The following is a 27551-nucleotide window of genomic DNA, read 5'->3' as shown; positions in this document are numbered from 1 at the left end:
GTCTTTAATCTATTTCAAGTTAATTTGGGGGACTGGTGTAAGGTGGGAGTCTGATTTCATTCTTCTGCATGTGAATATCCAGTTTTTCCAACACCATTTATTGAAGAGACTATCCTTTCCCCATTGAGTATTCTTAGCTCCCTTGTCAAATACTCGTTGACCATAGATTGTTGGGTTTATTTCTGAGCTCTCAACTCTGTTCCATTGGTCTATTTTTATGCCAGTACCATACTGTTTTGATTATAGTTTTGTAACATACTTTGAAAGCAGGCAACATGTTGCCTCCAGCTTTGCTCTTCTTTTCCAGAATTGGTTTTGGGTTTTCAGGGTCTTCTGTGGTTCCATATGAATTTTAGGATTGTTTTTTCTATTTCTTTTTTTAAAAAAGTCATTAGAATCTTGATAGGGACTGCATTGTATCTACAGGTTGCTTTGGATAGTATGGACGTTGTAACAATATTAATTCTTCCAATCCCTGAGCATGGAATACCTTTCCATTTGTTTGTGTCTTCTTCAATTTCTTCCATCAGTGTCTTACAGTTTTTGTTGTACAGATCTTTCACCTCCTTGTTTAAATGTATTCCTCAGCATTTTATTGTTTGTAATGCTATTGTGAGGGGGATTATTTTCTTTATTTCTTTTTCAAAGAGTTTGTTGTCAGTGTATAGAAATGCAACCGATGTTTCTGTGTTGATTTTGTTCCCGGCAACTTTGCTGGATTTGTTTATTCTAACAGGTTTTTTTTTTTTTTTCTGGAGACTTTAAGGCTTTCTGGGCATCCCATTTTTCAAAACATCCCATGTTAATGATGTAGAAACTGAGACTCAGAGTAGTTAAATAACACACCCGGGGTCACAGCTAGAATTCACAATCTGGACTCCATTCAAAGTCTGCCTAACTCCAAAGCCTGGGATCTTCCTAGCACAAGATATTGCTTCTGCTGTTCAGCCCCTGAAACAGCCCTAAGCACTGGATGGTGCAATACCTAATAGAGAAGAAACAGAGAAGGAAAAGAAAGATCAGATTATGCACTTCAGCGTCTATAGCTTCTTCCCCACCTTAACTGCTATGCCCCCACCTGAGTGCATATGTGATGTGCGGCTGCCTATATGGAGGTGGGGAGTGACCATGGGCATCTGCGTGTGTCTCTGGATGTTTGTGTGTCTGTGAACATGTGGTGCGTGCTATCATTGTAGCATGTGCTGATATGTCTGTGTGATATGTGTGTGTATATGGGGGTATGTGTAACGTAAGTCCTGTGTTGGTATGTGTTTGTGTGTGTGTGAGGGGTTGCGATATATATGGAGATTTGTTTGTGTGGAGTGGCATGGGCTTGTGGGCTATGATGTGTGCTGTGTGTATGGGGGGGGGGTGCGTGATGTGTGGCATAGCGTGTGTTCCAGGAGAGGAGATCCAGGGACTGGTCTCGGGCGTGTTTTCCCTCCTCCAGCATCCCAGCATCTTGCTGACACTGATCTGGGTCTGAGAACGTCTTTCCTGAATAAACATGATGTCATTTCCATTCCATTCAGCCTGCGCCGGGACAGCTGCTGTCAGCATCACTGAGGGAAATGCCACCTCGGCCCTGACAGCTGCCACTTGGCACACTTTGTAGAGAGCTTCTCCGGGAAGAAAAAAACCAGCCAGTCATGCAGATGCTATTTAAAGTATGTTGCATCTTGATGAGAAATGTAGAGGAAGCTAAAGTGTGCTGCAGGGATGGCTCGGGACCCCAGGCTAGGGGGAGGGGGAGACTTGGGTGTCTATCGCACAGGTTCCATGTATCTCGAGCTAAGTCTAGCCTTACGTCCCATTTTACAGATGACGAAACTGAGGCCCAGAAAGGGGAAGGGGCTTGTCCAAGATCAAAGAGCAAGTCAGAGTCACAGAACATGAGAGCCAGAAGTCACAGTCAAAATTTTCAAATGTAACTCCTGCAATGCATCAATGGGGAAACTTTGGCCCAGAAGAGAGAAGCAATGTGCCCCAGTTCATGCAGCGAATGAACGGCAGAATATAATCCAGTTCTCAGGGATGAGTATTTAACCTTTGGCTGGAACACACCGAGAACTTCTGTCTTGCACACAGTAGGAGCTAAACAAATACTTGCTAAATGAGACTTGCGTTGCTTTGGATGACTTGGAAATGCATTGAATTGTCCTTATCCCATCCCTGCCTTTCACACTCAGGAATATCACATTGCTTGCTATGCAGCTGCATCTAGACCTTCCAACATCCTGGAATTGTTTTCTACTCCATCAGGGAGTATATATGATGTGCCTGGTCAGGTCAGGGGACTTCTTACTCCTTTAACTGAGTGTTATGCAAACGATGGCTTGAGTTTGACTCCACCTGGCTGACTTCTCCCTGTTCAAACTCCTTTCAGTGACATTCAAAGCTTTTCATCACCTGGTCTCTTTTCACTTTCCATGCTTTTCCCATTAATCCTGTAATTTCTCATTCTCCCAGAGTAAACAATGCTCTTTCATACTTCCATATGCTTCTGCATGTGCTTTTGCCTAGAAGGACCTTTCCCTGCCTGTCAAACTCCTACTCATCCTTCAAGGCCCCACTCTAATATCATGGAACAGGTAGGGGAGCTGTTCTTGGACTCACAGCCTCATGGACATCCTTTGGTCATAAACCTCACCACAATGAGTTATATTTGACTATCTGACTCCTTTATAAGATCAAGAGCCATCAGGCAGTAACAGAGGCTGAGCAGTGTCCGTATCTCCAGCATCCAACTCAAAGCCTGAAGTAGAAAGGTCTTGAAGAAATGTTTATTGAGTGAATGTCCTGCACAATGACTTACTGATGGACCATGGCAGAAACTCTGGCCCAAAAGGCTAGGATAGCCCTGAAGAAGTGAAAGGAAAGAATGACACCAGCATGGCATTGTATTCCAGGTCAAATGAAGAGGTCAACCTCTAGCAATTCATAAAATTCAGCCAATTGTGTCTTTGAGATCTTACTTCTCCCCTTTCATGGCCCCTGTCTGACTCCATTCTCACACTTGTCTTGCACCTCACCAATACCTAGAACATCTTCCAGGCTGCTTGTCTCTTGATGGAGCAAGGCTCTAGAGTGACCTCTTATTTCTCCCTTAGCTTCCAGAAAAATTCCATTACTCTCATTGAGATGGATTGTCTTGGATGTTCGGAAAGCAATCTGACTTATAATTCAAATATAACAAAATAGAAATAGAATACGATCAAAACTTGAGCATTCAAGTGAAAACCGAGTTTGACAACCGCCTTATACTTAAAGACTAACGAGATGTCGTCAAGTGCAGCTTTCTGATGTTGTATATCAAGATGTGTCAATATTTGGAAGCTCTGCACAATACAGTCAACCAATATTTTCCAAATGACAATGAGTTATAATATAAAACTATGCAAAAGCTCCATTCAAGATGCAAGATATCAACTATACTCAAATTTTCAAAATCGAAATTAAAAAAATAGACGTATTTTATTTTAAAAATGCAAAATAGACCAGTGGATTTTTATGAAGCAGAATATGAAAAACTCACTGCTATGATTCAGAGTAAACATTGCAATGAGGTTTTTAGAAACTACTACTTCTCGGGGCGCCTGGGTGCCTCAGTCAAGCAGCTGTGTCTTGATTTCTGCTCAGGTCATGATCTCGCAGTTTGTGAGTCTGAGCTCCGCGTTGGGCTCTGTGTTGACCTTGTGGAGCCTGCTTGGGATTGTCTCTCTCTCTCTCTCTCTCTCTCTCTGCCCCTCCCCTGCTCTCTCGCTCGCTCAAAATAAATAAACTTTTAAAAAACTACTACTTCTCAAGTTTTAGTGTAGTATCGAAGAATATATCTATAGTTATCTGAAAAAACTGTTAAAATTCTCCTCCTTTTGCCAACTACTATTTGCATGAGATCAGAGTTTTCTTACACACTTCAACCAAAACAACATATCACAATAGATAGAATGCCAAAAACAAATGTAAGAATCTAATTTTCTTCTATTTTTTAAATGTTTATTTATTTTCGAGAGAGAGACAGAGAGACAGAGTATGAATGGGGGGAGGGGCAGAGAGAGAGACACACACACACAGAATCCCAAAAGACTCAGAGAAATGCAGTGTCTTTGCCCAAGGTTCCAGCGGAAAGGTGCAAAGCTGGGATTTGAGCCAGGCTTATTCAGTTACAGAACTTGCCTTCTTTCTGCCCCTCTCTGGTGAGCCAGTGTGTACGTCCATCCACACATACAATCCTCATGCAATCACTCGTTGGAAGTGCTTTATTTGTCTCAAGTCACCCTGTGATAGTTACTTGAGATGCACTTTATAATTTGGAGTGAACCTTGTTCAGATTTCTTAGATACAGAAAATTTCTAGTGCATTTAGAGGGCGGGGGGGAATTATGAATGCCAGGATAAAATACCAGGACTATTTTTGGTCTCTCGAGCAATGGATTGATTCAGAAGGACTCAAATAAATTAGCTTTCTTACATTGAGTGATTCATTTGCTGAAAGACAAAATTTTCATACTATTTATCTTAGTTTGGAGTCTTCGAGACAACTATTTGGGTGCAAATAGCTTATTTGAGAGATGGTCCCAAGGAGGATGGTGAAGGAGCAGGGAAGCGGGTCAGAGAAAGGAACAAAGCCGGTAACGGTGCATTACTGCAGGGGTGACCACCGTGGGCAGTCTGGGCTTAGCCCACCTGGGGATCTTCAAGCGAAGGCATGGAACATGCCTCAAAGGGTCAGCTGAGGGGCAAGAAGCTGGGGGATTCATCCACCAGTTCCATCCCCTCATTGCTGAGGATTGCTGCTAGGGCAGCAACTCTCCAGCATTTCCCCGTGCCCACAGGTGGGCAGAGCATGACCAGAGAACAGCCTCAGGTAGAGAGAGCAGGCTCCCAGCTTGTAGGGAATTGTCTGCCTGTGACCTTGGGATAAGCTGAAGGGACATGGAGAGGCCGCTGATAGCATGTGCCCAACAGCCACACCTTTCATCCCTTTATTCAATAAATCCTTACAGGAGCCCCTGTGTGTGTGCCAGATCTTGTCCCAGGCCCTGGAGCTACAGAGACGATCGACCAGCACAAGCCCCGCCCTCATGAAGTTACCCACGGGCTGGCCCTTCACACCCACACTTCCCTGAAGCAGGAGAGTAGATCGGGAGGCTTTCTTAGTAGAAACAGATACTGTTGAATAGCTGGATAACAAGCATATAGAAGCAGAAAGACTCTTCTTTCCTTTTGTCTTTTTTTTTTTTTTTAAGAGAGAGAGAACGCAAGTAGGACAGAGGCAGAGGAAGAGGGAGAGAGAGAATCTCAAGCAGGCTCTATGCCTAGCACAGAGCCTGACTCGGAGCTCGATCTCACGACTGTGAGTTCATGACCCAAGCTGAAATCAGGAGTCGGACACTGAACCTACTGAGACACCCAGGTGCCTCTTTTTTCTTTCTTTCTTTCTTTCTTTCTTTCTTTCTTTCTTTCTTTCTTATGATGCCACCATGGGCCTCTGACTGGCATATAAAAGCAATGAGTACCATTTTTGCTGTCCCTGTTTTGGGACAGTTTATACTTTGCTGTCCCTGTTATAGGACACTTTGCACACATTATGTCATTTAATTCAAACAACCCTGCTGGTCGGGAACTGTGAGCCCCATTTTACAGATGGAAAATTGAGGATCAGAGAGATGCAGTGAGTTTATCAAAGACATAGCAGCTTAAAACCAAAGTCAATATCAATCCACCATCCTGGTTCTTTCTCCCCACCACACCGTGGAAGGGAAGAGTGAAGAGGGGAACAGTGAGCAGGAGTGGGGAGAAGAGAGAAAGTGGGGAAAGGAAGAAGGAAAGGAGAGAAACAGGGGTAGAAGAGGGAGAGCCTGTGGGGACAGAGCTTTGTGTTACCTAACACGAGTCTTCATCCATATTAGGAAAAATCACCCCTCTGAGCCATCGCAGCCCTACAAGCTTAGCTGCAAGGAACACATTGTGTGTAAAAAAAAAAAGAAAAAAAAAAAGATGTCCCTTCCTACTGATGGATGAAGCTCTTCCCAGGGCATGAGGTTTGGCAAGAAGAATGAGGGCTGGATTTCGGGCCTTCTTTTCCCCTTGCTTGGTCCCCCTGAGCAGGAAGGTGAATCAGAAGAGCAAAAAGGCCAGTTTGTATTGATTCAAGAGAAGCAGGAGAGCTCCTAACAGAGGCAATCTTTGCAGGTCCCACAGGCAGAATCGTGAAGGCACTCGGTGTCTAGAGGTGATAGGAGAGCACTCAACAGAGAGAGACCTGACTTCCTCCTATCATTCACACTTCCGTCTTTTGCCCATCTTGTTCATCTACCCAACCTTCCACCACTCCTTCATGCTTCTGCCTCCTTCCATCTGCACATCCATCCACGCATCGATTCAGTCACTGCAAAAACCCTTTGAATGCACTCTGTACAAAAGTCTCCGTTGGATTCTGGGCAGAGGTAATCAAGCAGGCACATCTTCCAGACCTTCCACGAGATGCAAACAATAGACATAGGAACCAAAGGAGAAAAGTAGAGAGAGGAGGTATGGGGGTGGGGAAGAGAGAGGACGAGGGAGAGGGAAAGGGAAAGAGAGAGAGGTCACAGTCGAAGAGGAATTGTGTGAAAACAGGAAGAGAGGGGAAAACTACATGCAGGAGGTAACTGGTCTAGGCTTTGAAGACGGGGTAGAATTTATTAGGGAAATGCAAGTCATCAAAACCACAACGAGATACCACCTCACATGCATCCCCTTATGATAGCTACTATGCAAAAAAATAAAATAAAATGACAAGTATTGGAGATGATGTGGAGAAACTGGAACGCTTGTGCACCGTTTGTGGGAATGTAAAATGGCACAGTCACAATGGGAAACAGTAGGCAAATTCCTCAAAAAAATTAAAAATAGAATTAGCATATGATCCAGCAGTCCCACTTCTGGCTGTATACCCCAAGTAATTGAAAGCAGGCTCTCAAAAAGATATTTTAACACTCATGGTCATAGCAGCATTGCTAACGGTAGCCCAAACGGGGAAGCAACCCAAGTGTCCACTGAGGGATGAATGGATAAAGAAAGTGTGTTATGTGCATACAATGAAATATTATGCAGCCTTAGAAAGGAAGGAAATTGAGACATGTGCCACGAAATGGGTGAAACTTAAGGACATTAAGGTAAGCAAATAATCCAGTCCCCCCAAAAATACTGTATGATTCCACTCAACATGATGTACTACAGCAGTCAAATTCTTGGAGACAGATAGTAGAATGGTGTTGCCAGGGGCTGTGGGGGGAGAAAGGAACGGTGAGTTGTTTAACGAGCACAGAGTTTGGGATGTGCAAGATGCAAAGAGTTCCGGGGATTGGTGGCACAGAGATGTGAATGTATTTAACACCTACTGAATGTACACGTATCCATGGTTAAGAGAGCAACTAAGGAAACAGGAAGGGCACCTGTGGCTGCTCCTCCCTGAGTGGTTGGCAAATGACCATGTGGCACCCGGAACTGAAGGATGCATTCTGAGCACTTGCCAGTCCCCCCATCCCTGGGGACAAATCAAACAAGTGGAGAGGCTGATGGCACAGCTGAAGCCTTGCGAGCAACTAGGCAGAGACCAGGACCAGCTGGGACTTGGGGGCTAATGTCGATGACATAGCCTTCGTCTTTATAGACTAGTGAAGTCCAAGGTGGCCAGGCTGCCCTTACACTTCTGATCCAAATATATCTATTAAAATTAAAAATGTGTATGCTCTTTGACCTAGCGGTGATGCTTGTAAGTATTCATCCTACAGAAATACAAGAGACCAAACATATATGTTTATAAGGATGTTCATTGCAGTGTTGCTTATAACTTGGCAAGATTAGAAACAACTTAAACGTCCCTCAGTAAGGGGAGGGGGTGAAATTTATTCTGAGACATCAGTACCATGGAAGACTGTGCAGCAATTTTGTCTAAATGAAGTCGTTACAGATAGGGTACAATGATCACGGCATATCGTTATACGAAAACAAGAAAGTTGCAAAAGAGTGTGCGTGGAATGATGACGCCATTTTTTGAAAAAGTCATTACTACTGCAGATCTTCATTTTGCATAGAAAAAGCTGTCTAGAAGATTAGACAGCAAAATATTCACAGAGATTTCTCTTGCCAGGCAAAGCCACGGGGAAACATTTGCTTACTATATTAGTGTCCGTAGGCAGTCTATGCAGTGGGTAATAAGAACCAACACTACAGTCTCACTGCCCAGGATGGGACAGCGCCCCGTTGCAACACCAACAAGCAGAGTGACCTCTGCAAGGCGTTCAACAGTCGTCCATCCCCTTCTCTATAAAGTGGGAATGATGGTTACTTATCTCAGGGAGGGGTGAGGACTAAAATGAGCCAGTGGACCCAGAGGCTGCAAATCGTAGAGGTTCAACATTGAGGGTTTGTGCCAGGCAGACCCAACAGGTTGGATCCCCTGTTCCACTGCTCAGAAGCCTTGGGCAAGTCACTTAACCTCTGTATCTCGATTGTCTCATGCATCAGATGAGCATGAACTTAACTACCTTAGTACAACAGCTTTTAAAAACAACTACCTTATAAACTACGGTTTATACAGTTTATATATATAAACTGACATATAGTAAGTACCCAACACACGTTGTTTGGTATATGGTTGTGTGATATTTGCATTTTTATGATGTATGTGCATTTTATCTTTTTCAACACCTTTATTGAGACATATTTTTACATATTATAAAATTCACACATTTCAAGTGCATAATACAACAATTTTTAGCAACTTTACCAACCAGTGTAAACATCACCATAAATCAGTTTTCAGACAATTTCATTCTCCATGAGGTTCCTCGTGCCTGTTTACTGCTGATCCCCATTCACAGCACTCTGACCACAGGCATCCACTCTTCTTTCTGTCTCTATATTTTTGCCCTTTCTGGTCATTTCATATCAATGGAATCCTACAACATGTGGTTTCTTATATCTGGCATGCTTCACTCAACATCGTGTTCCTAAGGTTTGTCCATAACATGATATGTGCCTGTCATTTGTTCCCTTATTTGATGAATACTATTCCATTGTACGGATATACCACATTCCGTCTGTCTGCTCACCAGTCAATGAACATTTCAGTTGGCTACAATTTTTGGCTATTATGAATCATGCTGCTAGGAGCATCCACGTACGAGTCTTTGTGTAGACATCATACATTTTCATTTATCTTGGGTAGAAGATGCCTAGGTGTGAATTTGCCGGGTCTTATAGTAAGTGCACGTTTAACTTTTTGAGAGACTGCCAAACTATTTTCCAAAGTGGCTGCATCATTTTACACTCCCCCCAGTGCTATATGAGCATTCCCGCTGCTCCACATCCTTGCCAACACTTACTATTATCTGTTTTGTTTATTTTAGCCATTCGAGTAGGTGTGAAGTGGCATCTCCTTGTGGCTTTAGTTTGCATTTCCCTAATGACTAGACTGCATTTTACTTTTGTAATCAGAAAACAGGCGTGCCCAGGTGGCTCAGATGTTTAAGCGTCCGACTTCGACTCAGGTCATGATCTCACGGTTCGTGAGTTCGAGCCCCACGTCGGGCTCTGTGCCGACAGCTCAGAGCCTGGAGCCTGCTTCGGATTCTGTGTCTCCCTCTCTCCCTGCCCCTCCCCCCTCTCAAAAATAAACAAACATTATAAAAAATAAGAAAACAAAAAGAGTTTGGATGAGTAACCATTCCTCTCTAGTGAGTGAAAGCTCTCCCTGCCCATTTCCTGCCTCTCTCATTCCTGTCCCACCTCAACATGGACAAACACCCCCCCCCATCTGCCTGGGGGAGGAGGCCAGAGCAGACCCAGCGATATCAGCACCTGTTCTCCAGCAAAGGAACCCTGGCAGCTTGGCTGTTGAATATAACGGGACCCTCTGTCCTGCCCCAGACTATCTCCTCCCCCTGCACACCTGCCCAGACTTACCCAGGGGGAGCCTAGAGCATGCCATCTTACGAAGGTCACAGGAAAGGAACAAACCACAGGGACTACGCGGGGTGTCCAGATGGAGGGTTTAGCCCACCTGCCTCCCTCCCTCCACTCAGGGCCAGGAACAAGCTCTAGACGTGAGAGCAGTTCAACCCACAGCTGCCTGGGCCCAACCTGAGTTGCAGGGCTCTCCACAGGGTGCTCACGAGGGACCTGGAAACTGGGTGATAAAGGCTGGGTCTTTCCCTGGTGTCCAGAAGGATGCCTGGCACTGAATAGTGGCACTGTGCCCCAGTACCTGTGTGCACATGCAGCGTATGGTTTAGCGGTCAAGGGCACAAGTTTTGGAGGCAGACACCATATCAAACCCCAGCACTGGGCTCTAAGGAAACAGAGAAGCCCCCATAGTGTAAGGAGTCAGTCACTAACCCTCACAAACCAGGGTGACAAGTGCCGTGACAGGACGTACAAGGGACCTGGGGTTCAGGGGAGCGGCCAGAACAACAGTTTGCCGAGGGCCTTCCCATGCTGGGCAAAGGCCTGAATGTTCCTGATCCTCCCTGGGGCCTTGTGACGTATGCGAGGGAGAAGTTATCTAAACCGACCTGCACTTAACCGGTTTGCGGGACTGATGGCTACCCTCCCTTCCCCGGTGGAAACACACTGACACTGCCCACCAAGGCTTGACGGCTCAACCTTCTGCAGCCTTCTCCACCCTGCCTGAGCTCTGCTCCCACTGGCTGAGCTGTGAGATACCAGAATCTGCAGAGTTTGTCTCCAGCAAGGATTGGCCAATTTGCGTTGATTGTTATAATTATGTAATTTAGCTAAATAAAACAAGAAGTGAAATCTGACTGTGAGAGAGAGAGAGAGAAAGAGAGAGAGGAAGTAATGTTTTGAGAACAACTAAGTCCGATGCTTTGGAAATAGGCAATAAAGACAGATTGCTAAAATTAGATCTGTTGCTGTAGTTCGGGGGAAGATGTAGGGTGGGTGGGAGGGAATAATAACAATGTAGAATTACAAATTCAGACGGCTTCACAAGGGTTCTAACGATCCATTTAGAAAGAAAAAGGGGCTGGAAATCTTTCGCAGGGCTCTGTGGCCGCAGGCAAACAGGCACAGGAGAACTCCAGCCAGAGGATTCGAACCCAGGGCAGCAGCTCCAGCCCGCTGTGAGTATTTTATGTTACAATAAAGTGTTTAAAGTATTTATAAATCCATTATAGTGACTACCTTTCTCAGCCGAACTTTCGATTACGTAATCAACTTGTTTTGTTTTTAATGTTTATTTATTTTGAGAGAGAGAGCACGCGAGAGCACACTCGAGCAGGGAGGGGCAGTGGGAGAGAGAGAGAGAGAGAGAGAGAGACAGAGAATCTCAAGCAGGCTCCACGCTGTCAGTGCAGAGCCCCACTTGCAGCTCGATCCCACAAGCCACGAGATCACCACCTGAGCCGAAATCAAGAGTCAGACACTTAACCGACTGAGCCACCCGGATGCCCCGCTAATCAACTACTTGTTAGCTGAGAGGTTTCTACTGGGTTATTATTATGCCCATTTCACAGATGAGGAGAGTAACGCAGGAGAAGCAAAGTACCTTGTTTAAGGCCACACGGCCAAGAAATGCTGGTATTGGAACCCGGGCCTGAGCAGCTCCTGAGCCAAGATCCTCCCGCCCCTCACACGGCCTCTCGTGGGTGGGGGTACTGAGTGTGAACTCAGGGGAGACTGTGTGAGTGTGGGTGTGAGAATGGGTGTGTGGAGGGTGGTGTGGTGACAGTGTCTGCAGGCGACAGTGTGATAGTGTAAGTCCTGGGCATATGTGTATGTGTGTAGATGAGTGTGTGTGTGTGTGTGTGTGTGTGTGTGTGTGTGTGCGTGTGCACGCACATGTTCCTGACACGGTCTCGGTGCCAGCCCGGCCCACCTCCTCAAGTTTCCTCTGATAAGTCCGGGTCCCGGCAGCATGGCCTCCATAGGGGCGCCTGCCCCGTGCAGAGACGCGTCTAAATAACCCTGGCAGAGGGAGCCTCAGGGATCTGGGACCCAAGGAGAACACTTGGACATAAGTGATCAGGGCATAGCCCAGAAATGGCCCCACCTCATCTGCCCTCCTGGCCCCAAGCGGTCCGAAGGTGGTCGGCCCTGCCCAGTCCTACACCCCAAGGAGGGCCCAGCCATATTGGTAATGTCAAGCCCTGCCCCCTCCTCAGCCCAAAGAGGCTGCCCACCTGGGCCTGCCGAGGACCTCCACCTTTCCAGCCGGCAGCCTCACCCTTTTCCAGGGGCAGTGGGCCTGGCTTCTGCATGGGAAACCTGAGGGCTCAAAGGACCCCCAATTTGGAACCCCTACGCTGTGCCATTTTTCCTGGGGATACGTGGGTTCCAGGGCACATCCAGGATGGTGCAGGAGAAAAGCCAGGCAGCCTGGGTTGAAATCAGCACTACTCACTCAGGGAGGCCTGGGCAACCCGGGCACTTGCCCTTTCCACAGCTCGTTCTCTGCATCTGTTCAATGGGAGCGGGGGCACCCCCTTGTGAAAGGCAGGGAAAGGCTCACACTCAGGACTCTCTAGGTCCAAGCTCTTGTTCTGACACTTGCTCGCTGTGTGAGCTTGGGCAAGTGACTTAACCACCCTGTGCTTCAGTTTTTCTCATGTATAAGAAGGGACTGATAATAGTACCTATTTATTCGTAGTTATGAAGGTAAAATGAATTAATGTATGTAAAAACTTAGAATAAACATGCAAGACACATAAATCTATAGCTGTTTGTTATTATGATGATCATCATTATAATCATTATGTTTAACATTGCAGAGTTTAGGTGAACGTGAAATTAAATGCACTCAGCACAGTGCCCATAGGAGCCCGGGACATCTTGGCTGCCCCTCCCAGCCTGGGGAGAAGGCAGGGGAAGACACATGAGGAGAGACCTGAGAACGTCCCAGTTTCCGTACCAGCCTCTCCTATACTTTCTAGGACACGAACATCCTTCCCACATGCTCAGTACTGTCCGCTATGCGTGTATTTCCTGTCTCCCACCTCGTTTAGGCTAATAACAGACTTCAGCGGGGTTCTCGCCCCCATTTTCGAGATGAGATAACTGAGAAAGTTTCCAGGGTGTTTTACTGCCACCCAGAGGTCAGGATCCCAGAACATTCGAGTCAGAAAGAGCCTCAAGGCTCCCCGACCCCAGGAGTGGTTTCATCTCCCATGCCGCTGGGGCGGACTGGCCCTGGAGGCCTGCTTGAGGCTATGTGGGACCTCAGACAGAAAAGGTGCTGTGATTGATCAGCGAGGTGTTCCATGAACACAGAAGTGTTATTGGTCATCCCGTTCTCACCCATCCCCCTAACTTAGTGTATGACTTAGAGATGGGAGCCACTTGCCCATGGTCTCAAAGGACATAGATGGTGCCCAGTGGAGACAGACACTGCCCAGGCCAGGTTCTTCCCCCCATCTGGCACTGGATCATTCCTGCTTTCTCGGGGAGAAATTTTCTTGGTGCTTCCTTCCCCATCTGTGATTTTTCTAGGAATTAACTTATGCAGAGTGGACTGAGAAGCTTGTGGGAGGCTGCCCCTGCCTCTGCCCAGGCTTCTGCCAGATCCCGATGAGCCTCATGCCCCTGTAGCCTCCCACTCTGGGGCTGTCGGTTATCCGGAAACTTCAGGACCGGTATGAACAAAGTAGGTCTCTGATATACCATCAAGCTGTCCTTGTCACCCAAGTCACTGGGTGCAGACCCAGCAAGCCTGCCCCCACCATGCCACAAGAATGTGTACAGCAGCAGAAGGTGCCAGCAAGGCAGCCAGAGCAAACAGGAACACGGGAAATACACAGAGATGCGCATATCCCTTAAGCAAAGATGCGAAATTCACATATGTGCATGATTCATATATGGTCACACATACACAGGAGTAACAGAGAACCCAGAGAATATAGCGTAACAAAACCCACACACACCTGCTACCCTGAGTTAATACGTGGATGCAATGAATCATTTTTGCTTTAGACGGTTTTTATGAAAGAAACCGATGTTGAAGACTTTTCAATCCGTAACACTTTTTTTTTAAATTTTTTTTTTGACGTTTATTTATTTTTGAGACAGAGAGAGACAGAGCATGAACGGGGGTGGGTCAGAGAGAGGGAGACACAGAATCCGAAACAGGCTCCAGGCTCTGAGCCGTCAGCCCAGAGCCCGACGCGGGGCTCGAACTCACGGACCGCGAGATCGTGACCTGAGCCGAAGTCGGACGCTTAGCTGACGGAACCACCCAGGTGCCCCTCCGTAACACTTTTAAAAATCAAAATTATACTCTTTAATGTTTATCCAGTGTTGATAGATGTAAGGCGAGGCCCTCTGGTGTACGGTATGATGTTCTCTTTTATAAATAGGTAATACCGATTTATTTAATTACTCTATTGAGAGATTCGCGAGTTGTGTCCTAGTTTAATATCCATGACATTTCCTTGACCACCGTGCAGGGATTTCTCTGGGGTGCATTCTGGGGAGCAGAACGGCTGGCCACTTGGTATGCATATTTCCAACTTGCGTAAGTTACTGCCAAATTGCAGTATTTGAGAGTTCACATTTTCCCACATCTTCACCAACACCTAATAGCGTCAAGCTTTGAACCTTTGCCAATCGATGGGTGTGAAATGGAATCTCTGCTGTTTAATGTGCATTGCTTCGAAGCAGTGAGGTTAAGTGTCTTTCGTATGCTTATTCACCATTCCTGCTTCCTTTTTTTGTGAATCGTTCATAGCCTTTACCCGTTTTTCTATTGGTTTGTCTTTCTCTTATTGATTTATGAGAGTTCTTTACATATGTGGACATTAGTTCTACGTATGCTGCAAATGTCTTCCCGCAGACTCTTGGTCAGATTTTAACTTTGCAAAGGGCCTTTTATTGCACTACAGTATTGGATTTGGTTGAGCCTAAAGCAAATAATATTTTCCTTTATGATTTCTGTCTTTTATAATTTACTCCTTTCCTATCCCAAGTCGTAAAGAAATTCTCCTATTTATTCTCTACAAACTTTTAAGATTGTTTTTCACATCTAAGGCCTTAATTCATTTTGCTTATTTTGTGTATATTGTGAGATAGGGCCGGATTTCATTTTTTCCCATACAGAAAGCTTCTCCAACCCCCATTTTTTTATAGTCCATCCCTTCCCCTCACAGATTTGTGATGCCTTTTGAACTTACACTATGGTCCCATATAAGTTGGGTCTGTTTCTGGGATTTCTCTTCTGTTCCATTGATCTATTAGTCCACTCCTGTGCTAATCACCAGGATACATTCTTATCAAAGCTTTGTAATAAATCTGGATACGTTTAGGATAAGAGCCCTACCTTGTTCTTCCTCAGATTTATCCTCAGATTTTTATTCGTGATCTTAGCTATTCATGCACTTTTACCTTTCTGGGTGGATTTTAGAATCAGCTTAACAAGTTTGATGAGAAATGCTGTTGGGGGAATTTTAAATCGAGATTACGTAGATTTTATGAATTAATTGTGGAAGAATTAAAGTAGCTATGAAATTGAGTCTTCCTTTCCGTAAACATGGTGCATATCTTCATTTCTGTGTGTGTATGTGTGTGTTCTCCAATAATATTTTGTATTTTCTTCACTAAGTTATTACACATTCTTTGTTCGTTCATTACTAGACCATTTAAAATCCTATCTTTTTTCTGTTACATTTGCAGTCTCATTGGTTCCTGGTAGATAAGCACATGATGGATTTTCTATGTTAATCTCATATCCAGCAATGTCAATCCCTTTCTTTCTAGTTCCAGGAAGAAAGATGGGGAGCTTTGGACTTGCTGACTTACAGAACCCAAGTCAGGACACAGTGTAGGTTATGTGTTTCGAGCACGGATTTTGCCATCTGACAGGTGAACCTGGGTTTGAGTCTTGGATTTACCACTTACTAGCTGGATAAATTACTTAGTCTCTCTGAACTAACGATCACATTCATCCCCTGAGTTATTTCGAGAAATCAGGGAGATAAAATGCATAAAAGGGTCTAGCACAGTGCCGGGCACAGAGAAAATGTTTAACGGATGCTGGCTCTTATAATGTTTACCGAGTGGCTTCCCCTGCTTAGCTGGGGAGATAATAACCCATAGTAAAATAAATCACTACCTGCCTCTATTTATCATGAAGCAGCTATACAGAGTTGCCAGCATTTGAAGCAGCTTGATTATAAATTAACACCCACATTCAGTGACTTCCCTAGTGACCGCTGATTTGGAATTCATGTTTAAACCCCAGTTGTTCTCTCTACCATTTTAATACACGTGGCCTCCCGATCAGCAAGCAATGGATTGTCAATAACCATTGATGTGAGAAACCTTGGAAGACAAGGATGGGTAATGCCCATCTCTCTGACCCTGCCCCATGCCCCCAGTCCTAAACCACTCTTGAGTAATGTGGTGGACATCAAGTGCTTTAGACTGGATGTATCCACCTGTCCAAATACGGATGTTGAAATCCTAACCCGCAATGTGATGGTATTTGAAGATGGGGCCTTTAGGAGGCCATAAGGTCATTCCTGACGAATGGGATGAGTGTCCATATAAAAAGATCCAGGGAGCTTCCTCACCTCTTTTACCATGTGAGAACACCACAAGAAATGGCTGCTCTGACCCGGGAAGAGGTCCTCACCAGACACGCAATCTTCCGGCTCCTTATTCTTGGACTTCTGGGTCTCCAGAACTATAAGAAATAAATTTGTGTTGTCTATTAACCACCCGGGCTGTGGTATTTTTGTTGTAGCAGCCCAAACAGACAAAGACACCCAGTCAGACCATCCCAAACATACCCTCCAAACAATTCATGTGGCTACTTCTTCATAATGTGGAAAAAGATAAAAGGGGAGAATTATATCAACTATATTGATATTATTAGTAGTGTCACTACAACTCCTAACACACTGTAATCAACCATGTACACAGGGCTCAAATCCAATAGCTCTGAAGCCAGAGCCCAGAAAAAACTAGACGGTGGCTGTTGTTGATTAAAGAAGGAGAAATGGATCTGGGTAGGGGTCAGGGCTTTCTAAGACACAGTCAAAGGAAAACCAGAAAGTACACCTGAAAAGATACCCTGAAGGGTCGCATGATGTTTCAAGCTGTGTGTAATGCTCACGTGTTTTGTTCAAAGAAGCCATCCCATGGGACTCCTGTGTGGCTCAGTCAGTTAAACCTCCGACTCTGGCTCAGGTCATGATCTTATGGCTTGTGGGTTCGAGCCCCATGTCGGGCTTTGTGCTGACAGCTCGGAGCCTGGAGCCTGCTTCAGATTCCGTGTCTCCCTCTCTACTCCTCAACCACTTGCACTCTGTCTCTCTCTGCCTCTCAAAAATAAATAAATGTAAACACATTCACACACACACACACACACACACACACACGGAGTGAATATCCCTACAGAAGAAGTTTAGCTCAGGAAGGGGCAGGGCCAGGACGTGAACCCAGATGCAGTCCAACGTTTTTAGTTTTTGTTGCTTTCCAAGAGAGAGAGTGCTTGTGGATGGATACGCACCACTCCAGGCTTAGTGAGTGTCTTCAGCTGCCTGTGAGTGGTGTCACTGGGCTGCAGAGTCATTTCAGCGTGCTGCTGAGTCTGGTCGCCAGGCCGAGGAGTATTTGATCACGCTGGTAAGCACTTCTGCCCAGCGGCCGGGTATGGGTGCAAGTCCTAAGCTCATCCGGGGGTGAACTGAGCACACAGCCGTGGCCAGAGCCCTGGCTCTGGCACCTCCCTTGGGTGCTCCCTGGCAGGATGGCTTCCCAAAGTACACAGCAGCTGTTCTGACTCCATGGAAATAGTTGAGGCTGGCACACCTTACCCCTTCTCCCCCTGCCTCCCCCAGACCCCCCACTCCCACTTCCCAGGGAGCCTGAGGCACAGCTGAGGCCAGGTTGAGGGTAGGAGGAAGCCTCTGGGGCCCAGTTCCACAGAGCCTACCCTGGCAGAACTTTGGGGCCCAGGGCATTGCCCCACCCCTTAAAACCAGCCAGAGTCAGTACTGCCGCAGACAGCAGCCTAGGGGGTCGGAGGAGAGGGGCTAAAAGAGAAGACCGCCAGAAGACTGCCAAGACCCCAAAGCCCCAGAAGTCACTGAGTCCACCACTTTCCGGCCCATTGCACAGGTAGGGAGAGTGAGGCCCCAAATCGGACTCTACAGGAATGCCCATCAGATCTGCCCATTGGAGAAAACATACAGGCAGACCTTGTCCTCTCTTCCCTGGAAGGGGACCCGAGAGGGCCCAGGCACAGCTAATTATCTCCCAGCCCACCCCCAAATACCTGTGCTTGACCTTCCCCTCTGGAATCCAAACCACATACCCAGAAGCTGGAACTGGGGCGCCTGAAGGTTGCGGGCTCACCTTCCATATGGCACTCTCTATGTGCTCCTTCTAAAGTGATATTAAATCACTTGTCGACTCTTCCAAATTTCTTTTATAACAAAGGTGGTACATGCTTTGCTAAATAAATACACACCGACTCCACGGCCCAGCAATTCCACTCCTACTCGTGTATGCAGACATGAGTGCATATGGCCACGAAAGGACCTGACGCACGTGTTCACAGCAGCCTTGTTTGGAAGGGCTCCAAACCGGAGACAACTCAATGCCATCAAGGGATAAATGAGTTGTGTGTTTGCACGATGAGGTGTTGCACAGCAGTAAGAAGGGGATGAGCCACCGACATGTGCAGCAACATGGATGAATCACACCTTTATTATGCTGAACCAAGAAAGCCAGACAGACAAGAGGACTTTCTGTATTATGCCATACACATGAAGTTCAAGAACAGGTACAACTATTACAGACAATAGAAGACAGGACAGCACTTACCTCTGGGGGCAGATACATACTGCGTAGAGGTACTTTCTGGGGTGTTGGAAATGCCTACACCTTGACCTGGGTGGTTACATGGGTGTACATACATAAGTTAAAAGATTACCAAACCATACATTTTTACACACGTTACTGCATGTAATGCCACTTTCAAAAATAAAAATGTTTTCAGTGTATATAAGCTATAAAAGTACATGGGGGTGCCTGGCTGGCTCAGTCAGGAGAACATGGGACTCTTAATCTCAGGGTCGTGAATTCGAGCCTGGTGCTGGGTGTAGAGATTACTTAACATAAAGAAGAAATAAGCCCACGGTCACTGATAGGAGTTGACAAATGCAAAGTTCTTTAAAGAAATTCTAGCTCTCCTTCTCCCAACACCAACCGCTTTTCCCTGCTGAGTGTCAGATTCCATTGTGGGTCTTGGAGTCCGTCCGGAGGAACATTCTTGGGAGATGAACCAGGCGGACTTCCCTGCCTCCAGAAACCCACCACTCATTTTTAAAAATGTTTTTATTTATTTTTGAGAGAGAGAGAACAAGAGTGGGAGAGGGGCAGAGAGAGAGGGGGACAGAGGATCCAAAGCAGGCTCTGTGCTGAGAGCAGACAGCCCAATGTGGGGCTCGAACTCACGGACCTTGAGCTCATGACCTGAGCCAAAGTCAGATGGTCAACCAACTGAGCCACCCAGGCGCCCCCAGAAACCCACCATTCACTTGACGGAGGCAGGAGACGAGTTGCAGCCCAGCTCCTTACCCACCCTTCCAAGGCCTAGTTTTCTCAGATTGTTGTCCCCCTTTCTGGGGCCCTTTCTGCAGGAGGGGTAGTAGGAGGAGGACCCCCCGGGCTTGGCAGGAGCACCACTAGCCACATGACATATAGGCCAACTCTGCCCACTCATGCTCCTCCTAAGCCATACAGAGGAACATTCAGCCACCAAACAGTTAGCAACTGAGCCTTCGGCTTGTCTCTGTCTTCTCCAGGGACCCTGGAACTTGGAACAAAGCAACGATTCCACCCCTCCACCCAAGATAAGATCACTCAAGAACCCCAAAGAGTTAGGGAGAAAAATAGGAAAGTTAAGGAGTCTCCACCTCCTGCTTTTACATCTCCCGTGATGCAGAGCTTACTACCTTCCAAGGTACCTCTCCTCTCCCTAACTGGTCCTGACTAAACAAGTCCTTGCTCTCAAGGAGAGGAAATCCGTGGCTTGTAGCTCCATCACTAGGGTGACCAACTTGTCCCAGTTTGGCCGGGCCTTTCCCAATTCGGGTGCTGCAAGTCCAGTGTCCCAGGAAAGCCCTCAATCTGGAGCAAACCGGGAGGTTCGTCGCCCCGTTCCTAGCTCCACCCTCTGGGCCAGTTAGGAGACATCGCCTCAGGGATCCTCTCCCTGGGGTACCACGTCCAGGCCCAGCCGCCACCCCAGGCCTGATAGCATAGCATGTCTTCATTCATACATTTACGTATAGCCCTTCAGAATGGCCTAGAGACGTTCAGGCCTGGGCGCTGCTTCGGGACAAACCTGGGTTCACATTCTGGCTGTGTGACTTTGTACTCGTTACTTAGCCTCTCAGTGCTTCTACTTGGTCTTCTCAAAGTGGAGATAATAAGCATCTACCTCCCAGGAGTTTTGTACATATTAAATGAGATAATGAATGGGAAATGTTTCACATAAGGTCTGGCATCTAGTAACTACTCATAAACTGTTAGCTTTTATTCTAGTATTCACTCATTCAAAAACATTTATCGTATATTTAGTCTGTTTGGGCCCCAGTTTAGGCACTGGGGACACACAAATAACCCAGACATGCTCCCCCTCCCCGCCCCACACACACCAAGCTGCTCACAGGCTGGTGTGGAAAGCAGAGGAAGACACAGGCAGTTATAGTCCAGCATGAAACAGGCTGTGAGGAGACAAGACAGAGGGAAAGACCTGGGAAGTTTCCCAGAGGAAGTGACTTCATTCTGGGCCTGAGAGAAGCCGGGGCGAAAGGTGTTCCGTGAAAGAGGGACTAGTTTGGGGGCAAGGACTAGAAAGCATGAAACAACAGAGCTGCTCAGGGATTAACGAGGGATTCTGTACCACAGAGTCTAGGCTGTACGTGGAAGAGGCCAGAGAAGGAGGCAGTTTAGAAAGAATTTTTTTTCTTGATAAAATAGGAAAATATTTAAATGCAATAGAATATATTTATTTTAGTTTTATTTTTAGAGAGAGAAGGTGAAAGGGGCAGAGGGAGAGAGAGAGAATTTTAAGCAGACTCCACGCTCAGCCCAGAGCCCAACGTGGGGGTCTATCCCACAATCTTGGGATCATGACCTGAGCCAAAATCAAGAGTTGGACTCTCAGATGACTGAGCCAGCAAGACACCCCTAGAATATATTTATTTTAACCCAAAAGCCAGTGTCATGTTTTTAGGGGAAATCCTTAAAGGCATTCCCATTACGATGAAAAATAAGAAAAGCGTGTCTATTTTCAACACTATTATTTAAAATAGTCTGAAGATACCAACCCTTATGATTAGACAAGAAAAAGAAACGAAAGGTATAAAAATCAAAAAGGAGGAAAATTGATCATTACTTACAGAATCAACGGAAAAACCTTTATAAATAATAAGGGACTTCAGTAATATGGCTGGGTGCAAAATTAATATACTGAAATGAAAAGCCTTCATAAAAATGAAACAGTCAGTGAGAAGATATAATGAAAGAGAAGTCCCTGTTTACAATAGAAGCAAAAACGATAGAATATTTAGAAATAAATTTAACAAAAATAAAATATACAAGATTATTAGGAATGTACTTTACACCTGAAACAATATAACGCTGTATAGTTACTGGAATTAAATTTTATTTTATTTTATTTTTGGAAATAAAATTTAAAACAAGAAAGAAAGAAAGAAAGAAAGAAAGAAAGAAAGAAAGGGACTTTAATAAATTGCTGAGGGGCTTAGAAGAAAGCTTGAACATGTAGAATGGTTAAATATGTACCAAATCTTTCCTAGTTTACATATTATATATTTGTATATAATATATATATGTACATATATATATTCTGAATATATGTATTATGTTCTGGATACATATAATACATATATTCTGGTAAAAGGCTAATAGGAAGCTCCTTCTAAAGTCCTTATGGCAATGTGAATAAAAGGAAATTCTGAAAAATTCTGAAAAAAGAAGAATATGAGTGGGGACCAGTCTTAGATATTAGAACATAATATAAAACTACAATATTTTAAGGGGCGCCAGGGTGGCTCAGTTGGTTAAGCATCCGACTTCAGCTCAGGTCATGATCTCACGGTCCATGAGTTCGAGCCCTGCCTTGGGCTCTGTGCTGACAGCTCAGAGCCTGGAGCCTGCTTTGGATTCTGTCTCCCTCTCTCTCTCTGCCCCTCCCCTGCTCACACTCTGTCTCTCTCAGAAATAAATAAACGTTAAATTTTTTTTTTTAACTACAATATTTTAAGCAGTGTGCTAATTTTAGATAGATGGACCAATAGAGCAGAATAAGACATTTGAAAGCATACTTGTAGTGGATAAAATTGTGTCCCCCCAAAAGTTATGATCAAGTCTTAACCTAGTGAATATGACCTAATTGAAAATGGGTCTTTGCAGATATAATCAAATTAAGATGAGGCCATATTGAATTCAAGTCATATTGGATTAGGCCATCATCCAATGGCTGGCGTCCTTAGGAGAAGAAGGAAATTTGGACATTGACATAAACTCACAGGAGAGGCCATATGAACACTGAGGCAGATATTGGAGTTACACTGCAACAACTCATGCAATGGCAAGGGTTGTTGGAAGTCACCAGAAGCTAGGACAGTCCAATTGCATGATGTGACCCACCAGAGGCACCACAGGGAGTCTGGCTTTGCTGACATCTTGGTTTCAGGCTTCTGGCCTCCAGAACTTTGAGAGAAGACATTTCGGTTGTTATATGCTACCCAGTTTGTGTGCTAATTTGTTACAGCAACCCTGGGAAATTAATACAGTAGCTAAATGTGTATAGGAATTGAGTTAGAACAAAAGCGATACTGCTAATCAGTACCAAAAAGATGGATTATTCAATAAAGATGTTGAGACAACTCGGTAGCCAACCAGAGAAAGAGCTGAACCCCTACCTCACACCTTACACCAAAACAAATTCTAGAGTGAATAAGACCTGGTAGTAATTTCAAAAGTGTTCTTAGACTAAGGAAGGCCTTATGAAATATAAAACAATTTACTGAATCCATAAACGAAAAGATTGATAAATCTGGCTACACAAAATTATGTTTAATTCTTTATGAAAAATAATATAAACAAAGTCAAAAGGCACATATTATAGACGTATCACATGTTCCTGACAAAGGGCTGATAGCCTTGCTATTTTAAGAGCTCCTACATAATCAGGAAGAAAAAAAAAACAACCTAATTAAAAGATAGGCAAAGGATATAAACAAACAGTTCCCAGGAAAGGAAATGTAAATGATTCTTAGTCATACGAATACATGGTCAACCTCCCTTGTAGCAGGAGAAATGAAATGACAGCTACGAGATATCATTTTCTATCTAACAGATTGACAAAGATCCAAAAGTTTGATAACATGCTGTGCTGGCAAGGCTGTGGGAAACAGACTCTGTCATTCATTGCAAGTGGGAGGGCAAATTGGTCCGATCTCCCTGAAGTGCGGATTTGGCAATATCTAAGTAAATTAGAAATCTACATACCCTTCCACCAACAACCCCATTTCTAGGAATTTACCATACAAAATACATGCGCATGGCAAGTTGACTATGGATATGGGTATTTATTGCAGCTTGTAATGTAGCGTTGGATTGGAAATAGACTGATTTTCCACCAGGAGGGGACTGGCGAAATAAGTTCTGGAACATCCATTCTGTGGAATACTATGGACCGTTTTGAAAATGGAGCAGTTTTATATTTCTGACGTGGAAAAAATCTCTGATATGTAGTTAAAAGCAGGGAGTGGGGGGCGGGGAGCAAAGCTCAGAACCACACGGACAGTATAATACCATTTGTATAAGACCTACTTTATGGACGTGTTTTCATAGGCATAGAACGTCTCTCCAAAGATACAGAAAAAACGAATAACAGAGACTGCCTTTAATTAAGGAACCAGGACGCTGGATCAAGGTGACTACATACTTAAAACCTTCCTATTTTACATACAGGTGTTCCTCATCCAAAAAGAAATCGAATATATCAAACAAACAACCACAACAGATCCTGGAGAAAGCCCAAAAAAGTGAAAGTTTTCATCTGAGATCCGAGTTTAACTGTTAGCTCCACCATCTTCTTGGACACGTTTTTTTTTCAGCTCTTAAACTTCAGCTTCCCCAGCTGTAAAGTGAGAATGGTAACACTGCCCACCTAAGGATGGAGAGAAGGCACACAAGTGGCAAAGGTTAACAACTGGTGAATCTCCAAAGGGGTTCATGGCGTTATTGTATTATCGCCTTCTCTGCAATTTTGAAATTTTTCCCAAATAAAGGGTTTTGGGGTTTTTTTTGTTTCTGTTTTAAAAGTTGCTGATTCCTGTGTCCCCGCCCGACCTCTTAAGTCAGAACCCCTGGAGGTAAGGCTGGCAAACCAACTTTTTCTCCCAAGCACCCTTGTACTCTGAGCACCACCGGACCAGGACGTAGGTGGGGCGAGAAGCCAGGTGACCGAGCCTGGTGACTGGGCCACCCCAGCATCTCACTGCTGGCCGCTTCCCTCCAGGGCGCAGGTAAAGAGGGCCCTTTTCCCTTCAGGCACCTGCCTGACAGGGAACTGGGAACCGGGCTTTGGGGACAGAGACTGGGGAAGGGGACCCTGCGCTTTCTGCCTCGGGATTGAGCGAGAGAAGCAGAGCCCCAGGCGCCAAACCCCGCCCCCCACCCACCGCCAGGGCTCCCTTCGCGGGGCCTGTGCCGGGACACGCAGGGAACCCCGGCCCTGGCCCAGCCCCCATCAGATAAGGCCGCCTCCCCCGCGCTGGCAGCCCTCGGAGCCGGCGAGGAGTTTACGTAAGCCTGTTGTTGATGGAAAAACAAATGCACCAGCAGGCGTTTCCTGGCCTGCTTGGAGCCGCGGGCCCCAGACGCTGGCTCACCCCAGAGAGGCCCCGTCCAGACAGCTCCCCGGGGGGCTCAGGCGAAACTCTGGGGGTCCCCTGTGCCGGAAGACTGGCTCTTAGGGGGCCACCCAGAGCCCCACCGCCAAGCCCAGGCCGCCTCGCCCTTGAGCCCAGCATGCAGGAGGCGGTTAATCAGTGCGGGTCTTCACCCCTCTCCCTCCGGCCCCAGCACCGGCCTGGGCCTCCCGGGGAGGCAGCTCTGGCCCTCTCCCCGCCCCAGCCTGGAGCCCAGGAGGGGCCGCTTCAGGCATCCGTCAGCACCGCTTCACCCGGCGCTCGCTGCATGCCTGGCCCTGCTCCGGGGGGCGGCGGCGATGGAGGTATGGGAACCAGGAAAGAGCCGAGAATGAGCCTGTGCTAGGAGAACCTTAATGGGGAATCGCAGCCGTCCGCGGGGCCTCCTTTCTTGCTTTTCAGAATGAAGGAGAGCCGAGGCAGACCTTCACGGAGCTGTCAAAGACAGAAAGGAGACAACCAACCGGGGAGGACGTCCCCCCTCCCCAGCCCATACCCATCTTTGCCAGGAGGGAGGCAGATGACCAGGGTTCAGATCCCAGCTCTGCCAGCGGCACGACCTCATCACCTTATGCCCGAGTCTCTTTATCTATAAAATGAAGCTGATTCTTGTACCAACCTCAAGTTTTGAGACCGTAACGAGACATTTTGAGGATTAAATGTGATAATGAATACGAAACCCTTAAAGTATGCCTATCATAATGTCTGGCGCAGAATATCACACAGGAGCATGTCCCCGTAGATGTAAATATCCGCCTTTCCATCTTAGCATGGACATCTGCCTTTCAGGGTGGCCTTTCCTGACCCCCGCCATAGGTCAGGTGCCCCAGTTATACTCCCTCCCAAGTCCCCCTTCTCCACTCCTCCTGGAAGCCCTCTTTGCCCACGTAACCACCCCAGACCTGTGTCTTCTCCATCAGACTCTGCACCCGCTGTGTGCCAGGCTTCGTGCTGGCCCTGGGCATCCAGAGGTAAATCACATTCTGGCCCACATTCCTCCAGGGGTTCCTAGCCTGGTGGGGTAAAGATGGGTACACAGAGCAAGGGGCAATGAGGAAACCCAGTGGATTTGGACATCACTAAGCATGTTATGGGAATTACAATAAGATCACGTGCACAGAGCACTGGCATGCAGCGGGACACACAGTAGGTACACCCCCAAACCTTAATTACATAAAGCGATACTATTTAATAGTGGAAAGGCCTAGAATGAAACACTGACTCTGCCGCTTACTTGCTGTGTAAGCTCTAGCGAAGTACTCTTTCTTGGGGCCTCGGTTTCTCTGATTATCAAGGGAGATGCTATTATTAATGACCCATTGGGAGGCTCCAGTGGGATTCAAACAAGTCGATGCAGGTGAAAGCGCTTTCTAGGCTCTCAGAGGGCTTATTCTATCAGCTACAAACTATCCTATCAAGGCCAGTGGGGCAAATACAGCCACGGACAAGGCTTTGGCATCAGACCTGGTCTCAGGACCCAGCCTGGACACCTTTTTGTTTTGTGACCTACGGCTAATGGCTCAGCCTCAGTTTCCTCATCTGTAAAGTGGGGATAACAATATCTCCCAGGGTGCCGTGAGGAGCCAAGAAAATCACAGTAAGAGATCGTACTTGTTGCACACGTATTCAATGCCAGACAGGGCTTTAAAGTGATTTTTATTTATGAATTTGTCCACTGTTATTTTACGGCTGGGAAAATTGAGGCAGAGGGATTTTAAGCAACCTACCCAAGGTCACACAGCTGGGAAGTGTTGCCAGGAAACAATCCTGGCAGTCTGGCTGGCACTGGAGTCCAAGGTCCTGGCCACCCTGCCTCCCTGCCTCCCCGAAGCTGCGTAAAGCACTTAGAAATGGCACATGGTCCAGCCTCAGCGAACAGTAGCCGTTATTATGATTTTATTAATATATGTGTTGATATCATCACGATCTTAATTACTCATCAATCCCTTCTTCGAGCAGGGCAAGCTGGAGCTCTCTGGCCCTGGGTGGGTGCCAGCTGAGAGCTGGTGCCAGGAGCCTAAACTGTGGGCAAAGTTTTATTTCCTGGTCACACCCAATGACAGTCAGCCCATGGGGTGGTGAGGCTAGTGGGTCCAGTGCTGGGCTGGCTCCCAGGGGAGCATGAATGTCACAAGTGGCCATCTTTGCCCAGTCTGTCACTGGACACCCACTCGGCTCTTGGAGCAGGGCAGGGCCAGGAAGGGGAGGCGAGGGCAGACACTGGGCCTTTTGTGTCCTGCTCCCCACGCGGCCCAGCCCCGAAACCTGTCCCCACCCCTGCCCCGGGCTGGGCAAAGGGTGTGCAGTGCCCTTCTGGGAGAGGAAAAACTTCAGGCGGGAGTCAAGAGTCTGACCAATACCCTGGCTCCACTGCCTTTCTGGTGGAGGGTCCTTGGGCCCGTCCCTCCCGGCTCTAAGCCCGGTTTCCTCATCTCCAAAATGAGGCTTAGAGAGCTGGACTCAGGTACAGGTGAGGGTTAGGAAGGGAGAGGAAAAGAAGATAGTGGTCCTGAGAGGGCTGCAGCAAAGGGACAGGGCGGGGGCCTGGCCACCTCTATGTTGGGTGGAAACG

Source organism: Panthera pardus, unplaced genomic scaffold (genome assembly GCF_024362965.1).
Source record: "Panthera pardus isolate Hobbes unplaced genomic scaffold, ASM2436296v1 HiC_scaffold_20, whole genome shotgun sequence".
Classification (NCBI taxonomy): domain Eukaryota; kingdom Metazoa; phylum Chordata; class Mammalia; order Carnivora; family Felidae; genus Panthera; species Panthera pardus.
Note: the sequence above shows the minus strand (reverse complement) of the source record.